Raw genomic sequence first — 20,758 nt, 5'->3', positions numbered from 1 at the left:
ATACAATCATTTTACCACGGACTATGACTTTCAGACTTTTTTTTTCAAGTTTCAAAACATTTAGTTACACTCCGTCTTACCCAGAGGTCCAGGGATGCTCTGGTTAAAGATGGGTGTGCTGGCAAACCCTACGATCCCAACCCTCTGCTTGGCTCTATGAATTAGCCTGAAAAACTAATGCTGGAAGACAAAGGAAGATGAGTCCTACCCCTTATTCTATAGATGAGAAAACTGAGAACCTCAGAAAGAAAATAACTTATTAAGAGTCATATATCAAAATCAGGATTAGAATCCAGGTCTCAATAGTGCTAATTATCTTCTAAATTAAACACTCAGGGCCTCGGTATTGTCCTCTGAGCGTCCCAGTTTGCTCAACTACAGCATTAGGGGCTAGGATCCTTAGGTATTTTCTAGCAATATGATTGATTTAAAATGTTTAAGTTATTTTATTTCTTTTGAATAGGTAAAATAAGTACATGGTACAAAATTCAAAAGTACAAAAACTAAGTAAAAATATTAAGTCTTTTATACTTAATATTGGTCTTCCTCCCATCCCTGTGGACCAGCTACCCATTCCTGTCAAGGACAGTGTTACACACACATAAGTTTGTGCATCTATGTATATATTTGTGGAGGTTTTTAAAAACGCAGATGGTAGCATGCAACTGTCCCATTACTCATCTGTTTTTGCTTTTTTTTAAACTTATCTCATTTGTTTTTTGTGACTGAATGGAATTACATTGGTTCAACAAATGCTATGGTACATCTTTAAAACTGACTACTGACAGTCTTTCATTATTAAAATACATGATACTAGAGTGAATATCCTTATATGTGGGAATAGATATTTGAGGATAAAATACTTCAAGAGAAAGTGCCAGGTTAAAGTTACGTGTATTTTAAATTTCAAAGCTATTGCCAAATTGTTTTTCATGGAGGTTATATGAATTCACATACCTACTGATTACACTCTTACTCTCTAAATGAGTATCTGATTCCCAACACCTTCCTAAACAATGTATCATCAAACTTTATTTTGCAATGTCACAGGTGAACAGTATTTCACCATAGTTGTAATTTGCATTTTTTGTAGTAAGACTGAGGATTTATGCATAGTTTTATCTGTCTAAGTGTTACTTATGTTTGCTTTTATGTAAAGTGGGTATTTACATCATCCTTTGCCATTTTTTTCAATTTGATACTTTGTCTTTAAACATTATTTTATAGAAGTTCTTTAAGTATTAAAAAATCAGCGCTTTGTCAACAAAATGTTACAAAATTTCCTTTTTTTATTTTTTTTATTTTGCTACTAGTGTTTTTCTGTGCACACAATTTTCATGTTTTAGTCAAATTTGTCAATCTTTTCTCTGGTTTAAGGGGCCTATGTCCTGTATCACAGAGGCCTTCCCTACTTGGAGAATATTATAAAATTCTCCCATGCCTCTAGTTTATTTTTTCAGGTTTAAATATTTGATTCATTAGAAATTAATTTTGGTCAAAGTTAAGAAGTAGAAACCCAACTAATTTCCCTCTAACGACAGCTCTCCCTAATACTGATAATTCCCTCTTATTTGAAATGCTACCTTTATAATTTTCTAAATACCTGTATGAATTTGGATCTTTTTTTGAACTTCTAATGACCTGTCTGCTCATGTCCTACTAACCACGTTATTTTAACATTCTTTGTATTTTCATATTTGGTAGGGTGGGCTCCCTTACTACTTTCCTTTAAGAATTTTTCTGGCTATTCTTGCTTATTTTTCCCCCCATATGAACTTGAGAGTCAGTTTATCTACACATACAAAACAGACTCTCTGTATCTATACACACACATAATCTCTGTCTCTCTCTCTCTCTCTCTCTCTCTCTCTCTCTCTCATTAGGTTCAGAAGTAATACTGCACAATGGTTCAAAGCACAGAATACGTAATCACCCTGCCTGAGTTCAGAGCCTGACTTACTTACTACCTAACTCTAAGTGCAACCTTGGGCCATTTCATTAGCCTCTTTGTACCTCCATTTCTTCATTGAAAATGGACAAACAGTAGACTAGTACCTACCGCATAAAGTCGCATAGATTAAGTACTCAATAAATGTTAGCTGGTTTTCTGGGTTTTTTTTTGAAGTTGAGATCATATTAACTCTATGCTAATTTTCCCCCACATTAACATAAGGGAAACTGACATCTGTATGATGTCAGTTAACTTAGGTTAAACTGAGTCGTCTTAACCTAAGAACCTTCTAACCCTTTCCATGAAGTCTGTGTCCCCTGAGAGACATGTAAAGGCTTCCTTCATACAGATCTATGTCCTTTTCCCTAATGTAACCCTTTTTGTATTAAGTCTTGTTCAATATTAATATCATGACACCCCTGCATTCTTTTTGTTTGTATATGCAAGTGATGTCTTTGTCTTTTAATTTTGTTATTCTTCCTGAGTTTCTTTATTTTTGGAATGATTCTAAATAGTTTTCTTTGTGATCTTTAAGAGGAAAGTTTAACTTATTTATATTTATTAATATAAAATATATTTAATCTCTTTTCAACCGTCAAATTTTACATTATAAAATTTTTATGCTTTCTGTTTTTATTGCTGCTTTATCTTCTGGAAATTGTTTACTAAATGGTTTGTGCTTGCTTTTAGTTACACATGTATTTCCTCTGATAATATGGAAGGTTTACTTTTTTGTTTCACGAGTAGTAGCTATTTCAGAGTAAGATTCTAAGTTCCTTTACCTGCCTTTAAGGCCCAACATTATCTGATACTATTATTTCTTTGACTTTATTTCCTGTCACTCTCCCTCTCACTCACTCTGTTCTAGCTCCTCTAGACTCTCTCCTGTTTCTTGTATGCACCAGCTATTATCTTGCAATAGCTATTACCTCTGCTTAGAATACTGTTTCTCCAGATAACTATCAGGCTCTCTCACTTCCTTCAAATCTTTGCTCAAATTTCACGTTCCTACTCCAGCTGCTCAATTTAAAACGGCAATCCCATCAATTGGTACTCCTGATATACTGGGGGTGCCAAAAAAATGTATACACATTTTAAGAGACGTTACCTAAGCTCAAGCAGTAGTTCGCCATAATCAGAAGTGTCTGGACGCTGATGGGAACCACTTTGAGCACCTCTTGTAATTGCAGAAGTCAAATTGCATTCATCTTTTGTTATTGGTATATATTGAGTATTACAACATAGTTTTTCCTTTCTTAAAATGTGAATACATTTTTTTGGCACCCTCTGTATATATCTCTATCTCTAGATAAGCGATGATGAACTTAATATAGTTTTGCTTCTTTTTCCTTCTCTACCATCCAGTTTAGTTTATTATTTCTCTTAGTGTTTATCTATCTATCTATCTACATACCTACGAACCTATCTATCAATAATCTACCTACCTACATACTTCCGCACCCCCATAACCTCTTTTACTGGATTTATTGATTAAATGACATCTTTTGACAGCTTGTTATAAAACATGAGGTTTATACCATGTTATATCATTTCTGTCCCTCACTCTTCCAGTTTTTGTTAGTTATGTCATTATACATTGTCAAGGTTTTAAACATTCATATTCTGCTGTATAAAACCTAATCTTCACACTTGTTTTAGCCTTAATTTTGTATATCAGTGGACTCTATGCTTACTACCATTATTTTAACTGTAGTTTCTCCTTTCATTTCTTGGTTGGGTGAACTTCATCTCGTAGAAGTAGGGCTCGTGAGAGCTAAATTTCCTGAACCTTGACATGTTAAAAAATGTTTGTATTTGCCTTTACGTTGAATGATTATTTGAACTGGTACAAAATTCCTAAGTTAATCTTTCCTTGAGGATTTCTTAGGTAAAGTGCTAGTGTTGAAGTCTGCGGAGAAGTTCGCAGCCAGCCATTTCTTTTGGAGACCTGAGCCTCTCTGGGCTTCGTTGGGATCTGTAACCACAAGTGTCATCTCTCAGGGTGTTCTCACACACCTATTGACCTTCATGCATCTGGAAGGCTTCCTTCACAGATTGTGCTTTGGGATTTCAGCGATCTCTCTGAAGATGGAGCTTGTATTTCTGTTTCTTAGTCCCCTTCCTATATTAAGGTGATTTCAAGAGAAGGGCCCTTTACTGGATCATTACTTATTTAAATAGTAACTTTTTAATATGGACGTTTTAAAAACATACACAGAAGAGAGCACAGTGTGATGAATTTTTTCGGGGTCCCCCTCTTCTGCTTCTGTATTTACCAACATTTTGTCAAACTTGATTTGTCTATATCCACCCAGTTTTCCCCCACAGAGTATCTTTAAGGAAATTCTAATCATCATATTGCTTTACTTAAAAATATTTCAGTATACATCTACTAGGCCATTTTAAAACAGGAAGCTCTTGGTCCTCCATGATTTTACAAATTATCCTCAATAATAATAAAAGATGTTTTTGTATAGAATTACACAAATATATGGTTGCTTATGAACATTATTTGTTAGGATGCTATGGAACATGGGTAGGCAGCCTAGTCACCAGTTTTTGTAAATAAAGGTTTATTGGAACACAACCAAGTCCATTCATTTACGTACTATCCATGTATAGTTCATTCATCTATTTTCACGCTACAACAGTAAGACTGAGTAGCTGTGCAGTTGCAAGAGAGTTAAAGTAGTTGCAACAGAGACTGTATGGCCCACAAAGTCTAAAGTATCTATTATCTGGCCCTTTAAGAAAAGGTTCCCTTTGCTGTGGAACCTTGCCTCTGTAGTTTTGAGACAATTTACTTCCCCAAAGTCCTGTCCAGCCACTTCTATAATGACACTGGCAATTATAAAATGCTACTTCCTAAGTGTTCACAAACACATGTATAGGTCATTTTCTTTCTTTACACCTTCTAATAACCTATAGTTGGCCTATGGAAACAAAAATGATTTTGCTCTTGCCTTTGTTTTCTTTGAAATATAGCAACAATAAACAAATAAAGAAAAACAACAAACAACAACAAAAAACAACGAGGAGAGGACTGTAAGTGCTCAAGGCCAAAGACAAATTGCTATTCTAAACTATTCCATTAATAAATACTTGACTGATGCTGAAAGTTTTAAAAATATGTCAGGAAGTTAAAAAAAGAAAAACATTTAGGTAAATGGCATGTATTATACATATTTAAATTTCACAGGCAGAGCCCAAAATTAAGGTTAAGAAAGAAAACACTAGAATGTACAGAAATCATCAGAGTAAATCTTTAGGCATTATCAATGCCAAATGAGCAAGGTGATTTGGTGCCAACAGTCCCTTAAAAAGGAAATACAAGTTTACATTTTTGGTTTGAGACAGTCCACATCTTTGATAGATAATTTGAGAACTTCTAGGAAAAACAAGGGCTTGCAGTTAAATAAAAGTATACGTTTGCCCTGATATCACAGCCATTTCCCTTTAATCTTAACTCCAGGAAAGAAACATGCTAGTATTATCCAGTTAGAGTTATACCACAAAACACTATAATTTTATTTCCCTAAGTCATAAGATTCAAGCTAATAAAAAAAATCAAATTTTAGTATATAAAGACATTTCATGCCCTCAGAGCAAATTATTAAATTCAAGTCAAAACTTATTTTAAAATTCTTTACTGCTATCATAAATTATACAACTTCCCCTATATTAACCTTTCATTGTTCAGAAGAGCAAACTCAGCAATATGCCAGCAACTTTGGAAAACTGTCAATATCCTAAAATATTCACAGCCAGTTAGACATTAGACCAGAGCACAGAAAAATGGAAGAAAGAAAGAAAAAGATAGTTCTATATTAACCCAATTCCCTTTATTTTGGAAAAGCTTGGGACCTAATTTCATAGGAAACAAATATTTACTAACTGTGTCAAACTGTATCAAATAATACTATACTAACTATATTAAACAGCTTTATATGGAACAACTGTATTTATATATTTGTCCATGGCTAAAATCTTTTTAAAAATAGCCTCACTATACCACAAGTTTAGAAGTGTCAAATTATACCTCTCTGTGACATTTCCCCTTAGCATAACACGAAATGCTTAAGAGAATGGATCTTTTCAATACGTGTTCCAAAAGTTTCTTTTTTAAGACCAAAGAACCCACCTCTCAACAACTTGGCCAAACCAATCACCAGAATCCACTGTTTATAAACATACAAGGATGAACAGTGTAAAGCTATTTCAGTTGATCTAAAGCAAGACACACCTATAACAGCTTCTACAATTTGGCATCAGTTTTGTCCATATCCCTCGATATAGTAAAATTGTTGAAGCATCACATCAGAAATAATTTATCACCACTTCGACTCTACCAATATACTAAAATAAGTGCTGTGATTTCAAACCCTTCAGATCTGATGTAGAGGGAAAACACCATAGCTAGAAGATATGGAAGATATGGTTCCAACTTACAATCTTGAATTTTAACCCAAGTCTCAGTTTCCTCATCTGTTAAGTTAGAAACAACGGCAATGACAACAAAAATGGCTATTTTACAAGGCTGATTTCATATAAAGATAAGGGAGAATATAAATGTGACAATATTTGAATGACTAACATTCTACCAAAATGTAAGCTATATGGAAACATAAACTCAAAACAAATCTTCAATCTACTGAAGGGACGAACTTTTATTGTAAAGAATTTAATAAGTATAATGCATTTCAACAGCCACAGCTATCTCCCAACAAAGAGATATTATACAACATAAACACCTCATGATATTAAATGTAGAAAAATGAAGTTTTAAAAGAAATCTCTTTAGATAGTACCAGAAAAAAAAACATTTAAAGGGTTAGACCAGACACAGGGCATATTTTATTCTTCCCTCAATAATTCACCAAGGAAACAAAGGTTCTGATACAGTTTAAGCAAAGGTGGTATTCACATTTGGTGAGTTAAATTATTTATTACACATATATTAGAAAATTATTTTCTCTTTAAATATATTAAAAATTGTTACAACATTTTATTAGAACTTGGGCAACATTTTCCCCACTAGAATATATTGTTATTTTATAATGGAAGTCATGATTCAATTTACATACTTTTGATTACTTAGAGAATTTCATATCTACAAAAGGCAATTCAAGGACTTTCTGTTACATCTTTCATCATCAGTTTTCTAGTTAGGAAATCAAATCGAACTCCCAGATTGTCAATAAAGTTACTTAAAAATTAATACTTGTTTACTGAAATCACAGTGCTTTGAAGATCAAGTAAGATAATGTATATAAAAGCATACAAGGCAAGACCTTAGCCATAAAATTCTTCACTATTGCTGATCTAGCAAAAGACTAAAATAATTGGAGCACTTTTAACTGTAACTAGTTGTATATCATTCAACTAGTTACAAATAGTTACATAATATGAATTGATAAAATGTCATTTTTTTACCCTAATAAATATTTATCCATTTAACAGTATCAAGAAATGCTTATTAAAGCAAATTCTCTTACATTAGATTTTGAAATCAATAACCTGGTTCTAAGATTGTAAAGATTAGTGTTATTTCTAGTATATCACTACTTATGAAGTTGAGATAATTTGTTATAAATTAACTTCATTGATAAATAATGTTTCTATTTTAGATTTTGGCATTACCCCAAAATTACAACCTATGGTTTATACTGTACAAGAACCAGAGTCCGATATCTACTAAAACTTTATTGTGTAGTCTACATCCCAGTATGAGGCAATTCTACAGCTACATTTGGACGTGGTTTTACCCTGATGGTTGCTGCATTTGTGTTAATAGATGTACTTTTACTCTCTTCGATATCATGGCAGATATGTTAATGATAGCAGAGCAAGGAATTTCTCATTTCTGTAAGTGACAACCTGCCTTCCCCACAGTGAATTGGAAAGTTCTTTTCTATTTTGTTCCTTTCCTTCTTATTTATTAAGAATCTACTATTCACAAGAAAAGTGAAAACTGTGGCCCTTTTATATCACCCCACCTGTTTTTTTACAACTATTATTTTATCTAACATTTTATTATGAATCTTCTCAAACATACAGCAAAATTTTACAGAGAACACACTTGTATACCTTTTCCTAGATTCTATATTATATTATCTACCCATCCCTCTATTTTACAGAAATTCTTAACTCTAGTTGTTTACCTTTTTTAAAAAAATTAGTTTATTAGGGTGACAATTGTTAGTAAAGTTACACAGATTTCAGGTGTACAGTTCTGTAATACATCATCTATATCACACATTGTGTGCTCACCACCCAGTTAGTTCTCCTTCCATCACCTCATCTACCACCCTCCCCCTACCCCCCTTAACCTCTGGTAACCATTAAACTATTGTCTGTGTCTATGAGTTTTTGTTTCTTTGTTTGTCTTATTTCCTTTGTTGCTTTCAGTTTTATATCTCACATATCAGTGAAATCATATGGTTCTTGACTTTTTCTGTCTGACTTATTTTGTTCAGCATAATAATCTCAAGATCCATCCATGTTGTCACAGATGCCACTATTTAACCTTTTCTTCTGGCAGACTAACGTTCCATTGGGTGTGTGTATATATATATATATATATATATATATATATCTCACATCTTCTTTGTCCTTGTTTATCACTTTTAAATATAATACACTATTCAATTCCATTTCCTTTATAACCTTCCTATGCTGCTCCTAGATTTTGTCCATACCTGTTTTTATTTGTATCACTGTATTCTAATTTAGATGTCTGCCAACCATGCAGAGTAATGATTACCCTGAAGACTGCCTTCATTTCTTTATACACTGGTACCCTCCTCTCCATCCACTAGGAGAAAGTAGAAGCTTAATAAATATTTAATTAATTGACTTGTCTTCTTCCTTATATCTCAATATCGTTGACAACTTTCATAACTTGCTTTTGTGGACCAGCTTCTCTCCTCTGGAAATTGATATTTTACTGCTAAACTATTTTGAGAAATAATGAAATTATGATTTCTATAATTATCTGGGTAGATATTCAGGGTGCAGATTTCTTATATATATTAAATGAATATTTTATTTTTAGCTGCTGTAGGTGTAAACGTATTCCATGTTATATTGAGATGGCTATTAAACATACTGCTAATTATTATTTTTAAACATCAAAAACCCAAATGTAAAATCCTCACTTTAAAGGATTCATTGCCCCATAAAACATAGCATTGTATCTTTCAATAATCATTTTCACTATTTAAAGCAGCACATAGATGTAGATACATATAAAGGAATAAAATCAGAATGTAAACTACATGGTAGTGTGAACTGTCAATAAGTATTTGTTACATGAATAAACATAGCTGATTTTAATTATTAGTTTCAGGTGTACAAAACAATGCAATAGACATTTCACCCCTCACAAAATGGTAACCTCCCTCCCCCAATCTATTGCCCCTCTGACATAATAAATAAACATAGCTGATTTGAAAGATGTTTTTATTGAGAGTAAAAATGAACATGCATTGGTTGTTCTTTTTGATCAATAGTTCAATTTGGCTATGGTCCTTTTCATCACCTGAATTCATATTTCCTTCCATAGCACCTTTAAAGTCTGTGGAATCTCAGTATTTGTTCATATAACAATACTGGGGAAATGGGTAGTTTCATCTATAAATTAATGGATTGAGATAAAATTCCCTTCTCTGAAGTGGCACAAAAGTCAGGAAAATAAGAACTTTTAGAAATATTTTATTTTGGTTTGATGATGGGTAAACAGGTATTAGTTATATTCTCTATACTTTACGTAACTGAAAATACTTTGTAGTTTTTTTCTTCTTTGCGGGTGCCTGGGAGCTGTAAGGTTTCTGTGCTTGTTTAGATAACTGCTACTCAAAACCTAGCCCATGGGTCTGCAGCATCAGTATCAGAGGAACATGTTAGAAATGCAGATTCTTAGGCCCAATGTCAGGCTTAGTGAATCATAATTTGCATTTTAACAAGGTCACCAGGAAATTCACCAGTACATTCAAGTTTGAGAAGCACTGCTATAGTTCACCCAAATGAGATGCAAGGTGTCGAGCCTCTGACACTTTACCTCTCATTTATCAAGACCCCAGCATAAGCAATAGGGCTCATGGTGCGGCAACGTGACATAACAGAAAGAATATTGCAATGAGAGTTTGAAAAACAGGATTCTAGTCTCATCTCTAGTTGTGTGACCTTGAACCTTAGTTCTTCTCATCTGTAAAATAAACAGATTATACAGCATATATTGTAAGGTGCTTCCAACTCTACAAATTTATGAAATAAATCCCAACAGGTATTTAGGAAAATGGTTCAATTGTATGTGATATCTAAAAAAAATTAGGTCTACTTTTAATGCTATAGAGGCCTTGTCCATCATTTACTTTATATTTATTTAGGTTTGAAAATCAACCTCTATCTTTCGTTTTCACACTTGGTTTCTGGAAGATGCATCGTGGTGAATAATTTAGGAAGTGGGTGGCTGCTATTAATAATTCCCCTCACTGCTTCCTTTGTTCTTGAATGCTGATAAAACATAGGTAATAGACAGGATTCAGGAAAAAGGAAAATCAGATTCTATTTTGTACAAGAGCAGGAGAATGTTATTGTTCTTAAGAAAAACATGGCTGAAGCAGTTCGAGGTGAAGGATTACGATGCATGACACTGTCAAATGGATCAGGAAATAATAAAGAATAATAATATGCATGTGTAAATATATACATATGTGTATAGACAGAAATAAAGCAAATGTAAAATATTAATAACTGATGTATCTTGGTGAAGGATATAAATCTGTACATTGTACTTTTTCTGCAATTTTTCTGTAAGCTTGAATTTTTTCCAAATAAATTTGAGAGTCAAAAAGAATGAACATAATTCTTGCTCACTCTATCTATCTATCCATCCATCCATCCATCTACCCATCCATCCATCTAGATATAGTACCTAGTGACCCCAAATGTCCTGTTCGATTCTTCTCTTTTATAAAAGTAAAATATAATAGATTTATTTATCTTTCTGTCACCTTTAAAATGCAAAAGAAAAGCTAGGACAGAAACATAGAAAACATATAGAAGATTTCAGTATACACTTCCATGTTGCTTCATTATTTTTCATTTTAGTTACAGACTTGCTTAATTTTTTTCTTAGCTAAGGATAAAATAAAGGGGGGAAGAAGTGGTGGTGACAAGTCGTCTCACATCTTCCTCATATTAATGAAGTCAATAATTGTGAAACAAAAGTAATCCTGCGTGATTTTCAGTTTTGCCCTAGCTTCAGCCAATAATGAATGTAGTTACCACTCACAAATATAAATAACTACAGGCCTTTTTTTATTTCCCTGCAATGAGACGGAGACAACAGCTGCTATAAAAATCACTTTCCACCCTCCCATGTGTTGTGTAAATGTAAAGACATACCATGAGAAAACCAAACCATAAAAAGAGACAGTAAAGCAAAGTAGTTGGTTTTCTTTCAGAATTCCTTTTCCATTTATTGTAAGTGATTTTACCCAATTAAAAACAAATGTCTGCATTCCAACATAAATGTCATGCTAAATTGCAAATTTCAGTCCAGAATACAAATACTAGAATCGGGAACTAGCTGATTGATAACATTTCTTTAGTCCTTCCAGATTTTATCCAACAGGAATAACATAAGAACAACAAACCATCTTTGATTAATTACAGATTTAAAAATATGCATAAGTCTTATTTGTCTTTAACACTCTGGCTTCACAGAAATACACAGATTTTGATATCCTTTCATCTACCTTTAGCAAAGAAGATTTATTTTAATTTTCTTGATTTTTAATAATATCCTTAACAAAGATGTTCCAGTGTATTAACTTCAGATAATGAACACATTATTATTTAAAATTAATACAAAAGAATAATAGTCATTAAAAGTCTTAGTGCAGTACAAAGGGTAAGATCAAATAAGAGAGTTACGATAATTGTCACATATAATGCAAAACTGAAAACACTCAACTCAAAATGATCCCCGGCCCATTCTGCCGGACTCCAGGTGATCTCTCCATCTGCCAAGGATCACGTGGGCTTCAATCTCTTAGCAAAGCATTCTAGTCACGATTTTACATCGTCCGAGAGACTGGCAGATCTTTAACTATATACATATAGGTAGATATGAGAGAGAAACAGAGAGAGAGAGAGAGAGAGAGAGAGAGAGAGAGAGAGAGACAGAGAGACAGAGACAGAGAGAGAGAGAGGCCTTGTTGACACCATCACTACTATCCTCTTCATTTTCTAAGTATGCACAGAGCCCAAATTTTCTAATTATTTTATTTATCTTTGATCTGTTCTACAAAGAATTTGGGGCAACTACCGGTAGCTCCCAGACTCGCTCTTATTAACTTTTTCTGACTCATCAGGAAAGACTCTCCTTAATATCACTGATGGAAATGGGCCAAGGCAAGTGAGTAGCCTCTCTGGAAGCTGGAAAGTCAAGGAACGGATTCTCCCTTGGACCCTTCAGAAAGGAATATAGCCTTGCTGATACCTTGGTTTTAGTTGAATGAGACCTGTATTATTGGACTTCTAACCGACTAAACTATAATAAATTTGTTGTTTGAAGCCACAAAATTTGTAATTTGTTAGACCAACAATAGAAAACTATTATAGCCTCCTAGCACCCAAGACAAAAAAAACAACACAATCAGTGACAATTCTCATTAGTAGTGGGGAGGAAGCATAATAATTTGTTAGGAAACTCAAAATAATTTCACACAAAGTTCTAAAAGAAATTTCTGATACAGTGCTTTATGTAGGAGGCTCTGAGTAATAACAGTGGTCATAGGATTCCCAATAATAATGTTCTGGATATTAGGTAAAAGAAAAAATTTTACAGGATAGTTTCTTATATCATTCTTTGATAAAAGATGAAATTTTTTTTTATCATCATAAATACAATTGAGTAAAGTCAATCTTTGAGAGGGTAAAATAATATAAACCAAGTTTGCTTTTTTTGGCACAGTCAGCTTGATTTCAAGATTGTAACTTAGAACAGCATAAATATTATAAACAATTAAGTGCAATATAATAAAGTTCATTTAAAATTAAAAACTATTAATAGATCTATATATGGATGAATCTCAAGATTTGAAAAGGTAAAGTGCAGGGGGTGGCCGGTTAGCTCAGTTGGTTGGAGCGTGGTGCTAACAACACCAAGGTTGCTAGTTCAATCCCTGCATGGGCCACTGTGAGCTGCGCCCTCCTTAAAAAAAGTAAAGTGTAGAAGGATATGAAAATTACAGTACTCTATATGTAAATTTGAAAGAAACAAATATAGATGTACAACTTACTGTTTTACTTTTTATATGTATTCATATGCAATAATATATTTCATAAATTTAAATATTAAATATTAAAATATATGGGAAGAATATCATCTTTATGGTAATTATCTCTGGGGAAAAGGATTTGGGGATTGAGGATGGGAACAGGTAGCTTTAACTTTATTGTATATTTATTCTTTATTTTCTTAGTGAAAAAGACCTGAAACACATATAACAGTGTGAATATGTAAATTAAGGGTGTTGTATAATTCACCTTAATTTTCTGTTTTATAAAAATTTCCAAATTATTGAAAAGGATGACTGTTTACCCATACACAGTATTCAAAGAACACCATTTCTCCAGTTATGCTTTCCATGGGAACTGAAAAGAAAGATGAAGCTTTTATTTTCTGATAAAGGCCTGCACTTTCTATTAATGGAACCACACAGCATTATTAATTTGAGTTTGGCTTTTGGTGCTCAACACTATACCTATTAGATTTATCCATGTCGTTGAATATAGCAGTAGTTAATTCTTCTTAATTGCTGCACATCTATGTATCCATTATATGAATCCACAGTATAAATATTCCAAAATGGAAATTTGGGCTATTACCAGATTTGGCTAATTGTGCTGCAGTGAACATTCTTTATATGTCTTTTGGTACACTTAAGTATGTACATCCTTTGGGTACATAGCTAGGAGTAGAATCCTGGGTCATAAGATATGCATATGTTCAGCTTTAACAGCTATTGTCAGTTTTTCAAAATGGCAGGTACCAACTTACACATCTATTAGTGTTTAAGAGTTTCAGATGCTCTACATTCTTGTGAATACCTGGTATTGTCAGTTTTGTTAAATTTTAGGTGTTCTGGTAGATGTGTATGTTATCTCTTAGTTGTTTTATTCCTTGATGATTAATGAGGCTGAGATCCTTTTTGTATGGGTTGGAGCAAAAGTAATTGCAGTTTAAAAGGTTAAAAATAATTGCAAAAACCGCAATTACTTTTGCACCAACCTAATATGTTTATTGACCATTTAGATATCCTCTTGTGAGTAGCCATTCAAGTCTCTTGCTCTCTTTTTTGTTGTGTTTATTTCTTATTGATTATTAAATTTCTTAATATAATTGGGATATGAGCCCTTTGTCAGATATATATACATTGCTAATGTCTTTTCTTATTCTGTAGTTTGCTGCTGCTCTCTCTTAATGGTATGTTGATAAACAGAACTTCTTAATGTCCAATTAGCAATCTTCTCATTTATGGTTAGTTCTTTTTGTATCACATTTAAGGAATCTTCTAAAATTTTTTCCAAGGTCATGAGATATTCTCCTATGTCTTCTTTAACAAACTTTATTGTTCTACCTTTCACATTTATATCTGTATTTTACTTACAAGGATTTTTTTTTTTTTGGTCTGATGTGAGATGAGGCCAAGATTAAATTTATTTTTTTGGTTTCAAAATACTGGGATCAAATTTGATTTTGAAAAGACCATCCTTTTTCCACTGAATTGAGATGGAACACGTGTCATAAATCAGGTGTGTGGGTCTGTTTCTGTACTTTCTATTTGTCTATTCATCCACCCTTGGACCAGTTCTACGCTATGTCACTACTACAGCTTTACTGAGTCTTAATACCTGGTAGTGTAAATCCTTCCATTTTGTTTGTCTTCAAGATTGTCTTGGTTATTTGTAGTCCTTTATATTTCCTTATACATTTTAGAAGCAGTTTGTTAATTCCCACACACACACACAAAATTTCCTGGGGTTTGGCTGTGATTATATAAAAAATATATATGAATTTGGGGAGAACTGACAATTAAACAACGTTGAGCCTTCCAATCCATAAACATGGCATATTCCTCCATTTACTTGGGTCTTCTTTGTGATTTTCTCTGTATAGGTTTGGCACATCTTTCATTAGATTTATTACCAGATATTTTATGGTTTTTTGATGTTATGTAGAGTATCATTTTTCAAATTTCATTTTCTGATTGTTGGCATAGAGAGGTAAAATCAATTTTGTAAAACTTTGTATTGAAGTATAATATGGACCAGAAAAAAATACAATAAGAGTTACAGCTTTATGAAGTTTTACAAACTGATCACATCAAACACACAACCAAATTTTGTATACTGACTTCATTGCCAGCAACTTTGTGACATTCATTATTTATTTTATATTTCATCCGTAGAGTCTTCTGACTTTTGACATTAACAGTCATGTCACCTACAAATAACAGTTTCCTATTCTCCGTTCTGATTCTAAGACTTTTACTTCTTTTTCTTCCCTATTGTACTGGTTAGGACTTAAAGTCCAGTAGCGCTGGTGGCAGCCATATCCTTATCTCACGATCTCATGAGAAGAGTCTTTCAATATTTCACCATTAAGTATAAATTTATTGTAAGTTTTTTGTAGATAATCCTTTATCAGATTAAGGTAATTCCCGTCTATTACTAGTTTGCTGAGAGGGTTTTTGGTTGTTGTTGCTTATTAGTTTGTATATTGGAAGGTGTGTGCACCTATCTTTATGAAAAAAAAAAAAGGGTTATACTTCCCCTTTCTTATAATGTCCTTGCTGGCCACAAAAAAAGTTATAAAGTATTCCTACTTTTTATATATCTGGAAGACTTTTTAAAAAATAGCTATTATTTCTTCCTTAAATATTTTAAAGAGTTCATCAGTGAAGCCATACTGGGCCTGGAGTTGTGGGAAGAAATAATAGCTATGTAGCTTTAATTAGAAGTTAAATTTCCTTTATAGATATGAGAGTAATCAGAGTTTATATTTCCTTTAGTATGGATTTCATTGTTTTTCTTGGGGAGTCATGCTTTTTTAAAAAAAATAACAGCATTATGGAGATATATAATTCATATACTACATAGTTCAGGTATTTAAAGTACACAATTCAGTGATATTTAGTATACAGACAGAGTTATGCAACCATCACCACAATCAGAACATTTTTATCATCCCCAAAACTTCATACCCATTAGCAGTCATTTCCTGTTCTCCTTATCTCCAACCCCTAACAACCACTAATCTACTTTCTGTCTCTATGGGTTTGCTTCTTCTGGACATTTCATACAAATGAAATCATATAAAATATGGTATTTTATGACTAGCTTCTTTCACTTAGCATAATGTTTTTAAGGTTCATCTATGTTTTAGTATGTATCAGTACTCTATTCCTTCTATATACACAAGTAATATTCCATTATCTGGATATATGTCATTTTGTTTATTCATTCATCAGACAATGGCCATCTGGGTTGTTTCCACTTTTTGGCTGTTGTGAATAATGCTGATACGAACGCTTGTGTACAAGTTTCCGTGTAGACATATATTTTCATTTTCCTTGAGTAGACCCCCTAGGAATAGAATTGTGAGATCATATAGGAACTCTATATTGACATTTTGAGGAATGGCCAAACTGTTTTTATGAAGTGGCTGTACCATTTTACATTCTGACCAGCAATACAAAAGGGTTCCTATTTCTCTACATTCTCACCAACACTTATTATCTGTCTTTTTTATTATAGCCATCTGAGAGGATGTAAAATGGTATTTCACTGTGGCTTTGATTTCCATTTCTCTGATGACTAATGATGTTGAGCGTCTTTCTATGTGCTTATTAGCCATTTATATAGTTTCTCTGAAGAACTATCTATTCAGATCCTTTTGTTTAACCCATTTTAAAATTGGGTTACCTGTCTTTTTATTAATGAGTTTAGCGTTGGTTTTGATAAGTTATGTTATTCTAGGAATCTGTCCATTTCATGTGAATTTTTAAATTTATTGGCATAAAGTTGTTCAGAATACCTTTGTACCTTTTAATGGTTGTAGGATCCATAGTGATATTCTTTTTTTTGTTTTTGTTCCTGATATTTGTAAATTGTGTCTGCTTTTTTTCTTAATCTGTTATAGTCTGGATTGTTATTTCTTCCTTGATGTACTTTTCCAATACTGGAAGATTTTCCAACGAAAATGTTATGATTTCTAATTTAATTCCGCTGTGGTTGGAGAGCATAATTTATTAAGACTCGCTTTATGGCCTAGCTTATGGTCAATTTTGGAAAATGTTCCATGTGCATTTGAAAATAGCTAAGTAGTCTACAGTTGTTGGGTGTAATATTACCAGCGGGTTTTAATGTCAGCTGAGTTAAAGCTGACATTTTTTTAGTGACGATAATGGGCTTAACTTTTCTCTTGCTTGAGTGGAGAGCGATTCTACCTCTAAAATCAAAATGTTCAAAAAACTGTTGTCAAGGGACTTTCCAAACAGAATATGCTGCTACCCTAACCACTGTGGAGTTAAAGTAAGGCAGAAAAGCGTGTATGTTTGTTTCCTTCTGAGGAGAAGATCAATTTCACATTAAGAATCCAGGCACACATATTAATCTTATTAAGACTGGAAGAAAAGGTTGGCCTGGGGCATCTTTACTCTCTGGAGTCACATAACCTAATTGGTTTTTAAACCAGTATTCTAGAAAAAATATACATTCTTCAAAAAGCTGATCACATATAATTTACAATACTTAAACACCAGATGAAGTTAAAATTATCTGACTACTTCACTATATTTTACATGAAGGGAGTACTTCATTAGAAAAATATCAATTTTGTATTTCACACAGGCTTTGGGGACCAAATGTTTTAGTTCAAAAATGTTTTAAACCTTTATAAACTTTTTGCTTTTGCTTTAATCATAGATCTTTTTCCCCTTTCTGGTCTGTTTCCTGCAATATAGGAACCCATTGCTTCTCCTAGACAGTGCTTTAGAGATAAAGCAAAAATCAATTTCAGTTGGCAGAATAGGCACTGAATCTAGGAATAGAATTTGATGTACAAAGTTCAAGTCCTGGTCTTAATTCCAAGTTGTTATAAGACAGGTGATTGTGTGGAATCTAGTATCATGTCACCATTTGAACATAAAACAAAATGAAAAGGAAACACATACAGGATTTGGTAACAAAACACCGCGAAATATCATGTTATTGTCCCATTCAAAAATCCTGGCCAAATGGATGAATAAGAAGTCCAAAATGAGATATCTACTTAATCATTTGCCAGTAAATATCAAGTAATTCCTTGTTATGACTCTCTTCAAAGCAAAGCCTGAGTAATTGTGACAAATAATGACCTAAACATTTGTCCTCCATATAATAGAAGCATGAAACAAAAAGTAAAACTGAGATACCAACAATATTCCTTTCCAACACTTAAACTGGGAAGTTCATGAGTATAACTAGAATAGGAGAATGAGAAAAATTATTAAGAATCAAATCTAACAGTTTTTAACAATACACGACACATAATAACTTATTTCTTACTAACAAAATTCTCTACAAATGTTAGCAAACAATAGCAACAAAAACACAAGGTATATAAATATATATTATATACATGCACAACACAGATGAAATGTTCTCTGAAGCATACATGTAAGGTACATGGATCATATCTTTCAACAGATTCTGTGATAGAAGACACTCACTTCAAGCACAAGTGTTACTCCCTGCCCTGTAACAGATATATACCACTCAACTTCATAGAATAAATAGCAAACACTTTCTCCTCAGACTTATCTTCAAGGGCGAAAATGTATTTATTTTGAAGTGGGAAGAAAAAAACATTTTTCCTTGAGTCAACAATTCCGTGTTTCCCCGAAAATAAGACCTAGACGGACAATCAGCTCTAATGCATCTTTTGGAGCAAAAATTAATTTAAGACCCGGTATTATATTATATTACGTTACATTACATTACTACATTATATTATATTATACCGGGTCTTATAGTAAAATGAAACCGGGTCTTATACTAATTTTTGCTCCAAAAGACGCATTAGAGCTGATTGTCCGTCTAGGTCTTATTTTCGGGGAAACACGGTACTATCTAACTATGATATGTTTCAATGGACTGTATATTAGTTAACAGTATTGTATTAATATTAAATTTCTTGAGTGTAATAGTTATGTTATGGTTATGTAGAAGAATATTCTTAGGAGACACACGCTGAACTTTTTATGAAATATTAATATCTCAAAAGAGTCAGTGGAAAAAAAATCACACATTAGCAAAATGTTAACAATTAGTGAACCTGCATCAAGGTAATTTGGATTTCCTTTGTACCAATCTTTCAACTTTTCTGTAGATTTGAAGTTTTTCAAATTAAAAATTAAAAGGGAAAGTATTAAAAATCCAAAAATGGTAATAAGGTTATTAACAGGCTATCTTTTAGACCAGGGAACTGCAAGTGCAAAATACTTAGACTATTATAAACTCCTTGAAAGAAAAACATTTCCTCTCTGACTTCCTCTAATATTTAAATTGGCATTTTATCTTAGTATGCTGGTATCTAAACTTACTGGGGAGTATTTAGCATGTTGGGGTAAAGGAAATAGTGCTAAATGGGAGTAGCAATGAATAATGAAAGGACTAACAACTTGTATCTTAATACAAGTGTGTATGTGTGTGTGTGTTAGTTCTTATCTAAAACCCTTGACTGAAAAAAAAACCAGATTCTTAAATTTTTTTGTAACATGCTGAGATCTTTATAACATCTCAACGCTAATCTAAGCAAAGGAGAGAGAATAAATTCCTTTATTATAAAAGTCAAAGAGGAGCTGCAGCCGTCATGATGAGCTATTTTGTTGGCCAAAAACACTTTGCAATACCCAAGTGGAGCCCTAATGGTGAGCCTGGCAGTGGTTCAGAAGGCTTACTCCTACCTCCACCACCCTCCAACCGGAGGGTCTCACCAGTATTTCCTTTAGTGCATCTATAGGAAACACAGCGTTAATCCCTAAGACCTAACCTTTGTAAAATAAAAACACAAACAGATATCACAGTTTTCAAATATATAAGAGACAAAGTTTTACATGAATGCCTAATAAAAATGGTTTTCTCGCCTCCTTTCTCTTTCGCCATTCTCCGTTCTCACCAAAATGTCAGACCTACTATGAAATCTACTTCCTCGAAGTAGCTATTCAGTTTAACTATGTGTGACTTGCAAGTTATAAGGCCTATCCTGGCTCACCCCAATTGGTCAAAAAAATGAAAGTTGACCTAAATCCCTCTTTGATATTGATTTGTAGAAATGCTGGTTAGGATCCAGACACCATTATCCAAGGGCTTCTCCCACCAAATTTTCAAATAGCATCCAACAAAATATCTTAAATCTTTTTTTGCCTTGCCCAGCAGAAGAAAGTATTATAGAAACACAACAGAGTCAAAACTGGCATCTGTTTATACACTGAATTAATGTTCCCATAAAAGGATTAAGAGCATTAAAAGTTAGAAATTACTCTTACTTCCAGTGTGTAACACTCAGTGCCAGCATGTTTAATGTCATTGAATAGCATCATTAAGACAATGCTCTCAGTCAACGCTGTCATTATACGTCCTGATAACACAAGCTCTTTGAGGATGGCCAGAGTATCACATTCTCTCCTTTTGGATTCAACACTACTGAATAATTAAGTAACAACTGCAATAAATAAAAGCCGGTGCGTTAAA

At 33.1% G+C, this 20,758-nt stretch overlaps 1 protein-coding gene across 1 annotated transcript in view; it reads right to left on the bottom strand.

Annotated features, from left to right (window-relative positions):
* Window positions 1–20,758, bottom strand: part of MCU (mitochondrial calcium uniporter) — a 185,299-nt gene that overhangs the window by 46,379 nt on the left and 118,162 nt on the right. The gene's annotated exons all lie outside the window — the stretch shown is intronic.

Source organism: Rhinolophus hipposideros (genome assembly GCF_964194185.1).
Source record: "Rhinolophus hipposideros genome assembly, chromosome: 15".
Lineage (NCBI taxonomy): Eukaryota > Metazoa > Chordata > Mammalia > Chiroptera > Rhinolophidae > Rhinolophus > Rhinolophus hipposideros.
Note: the sequence above shows the minus strand (reverse complement) of the source record. Positions and strands in the feature narration are given on the sequence as shown.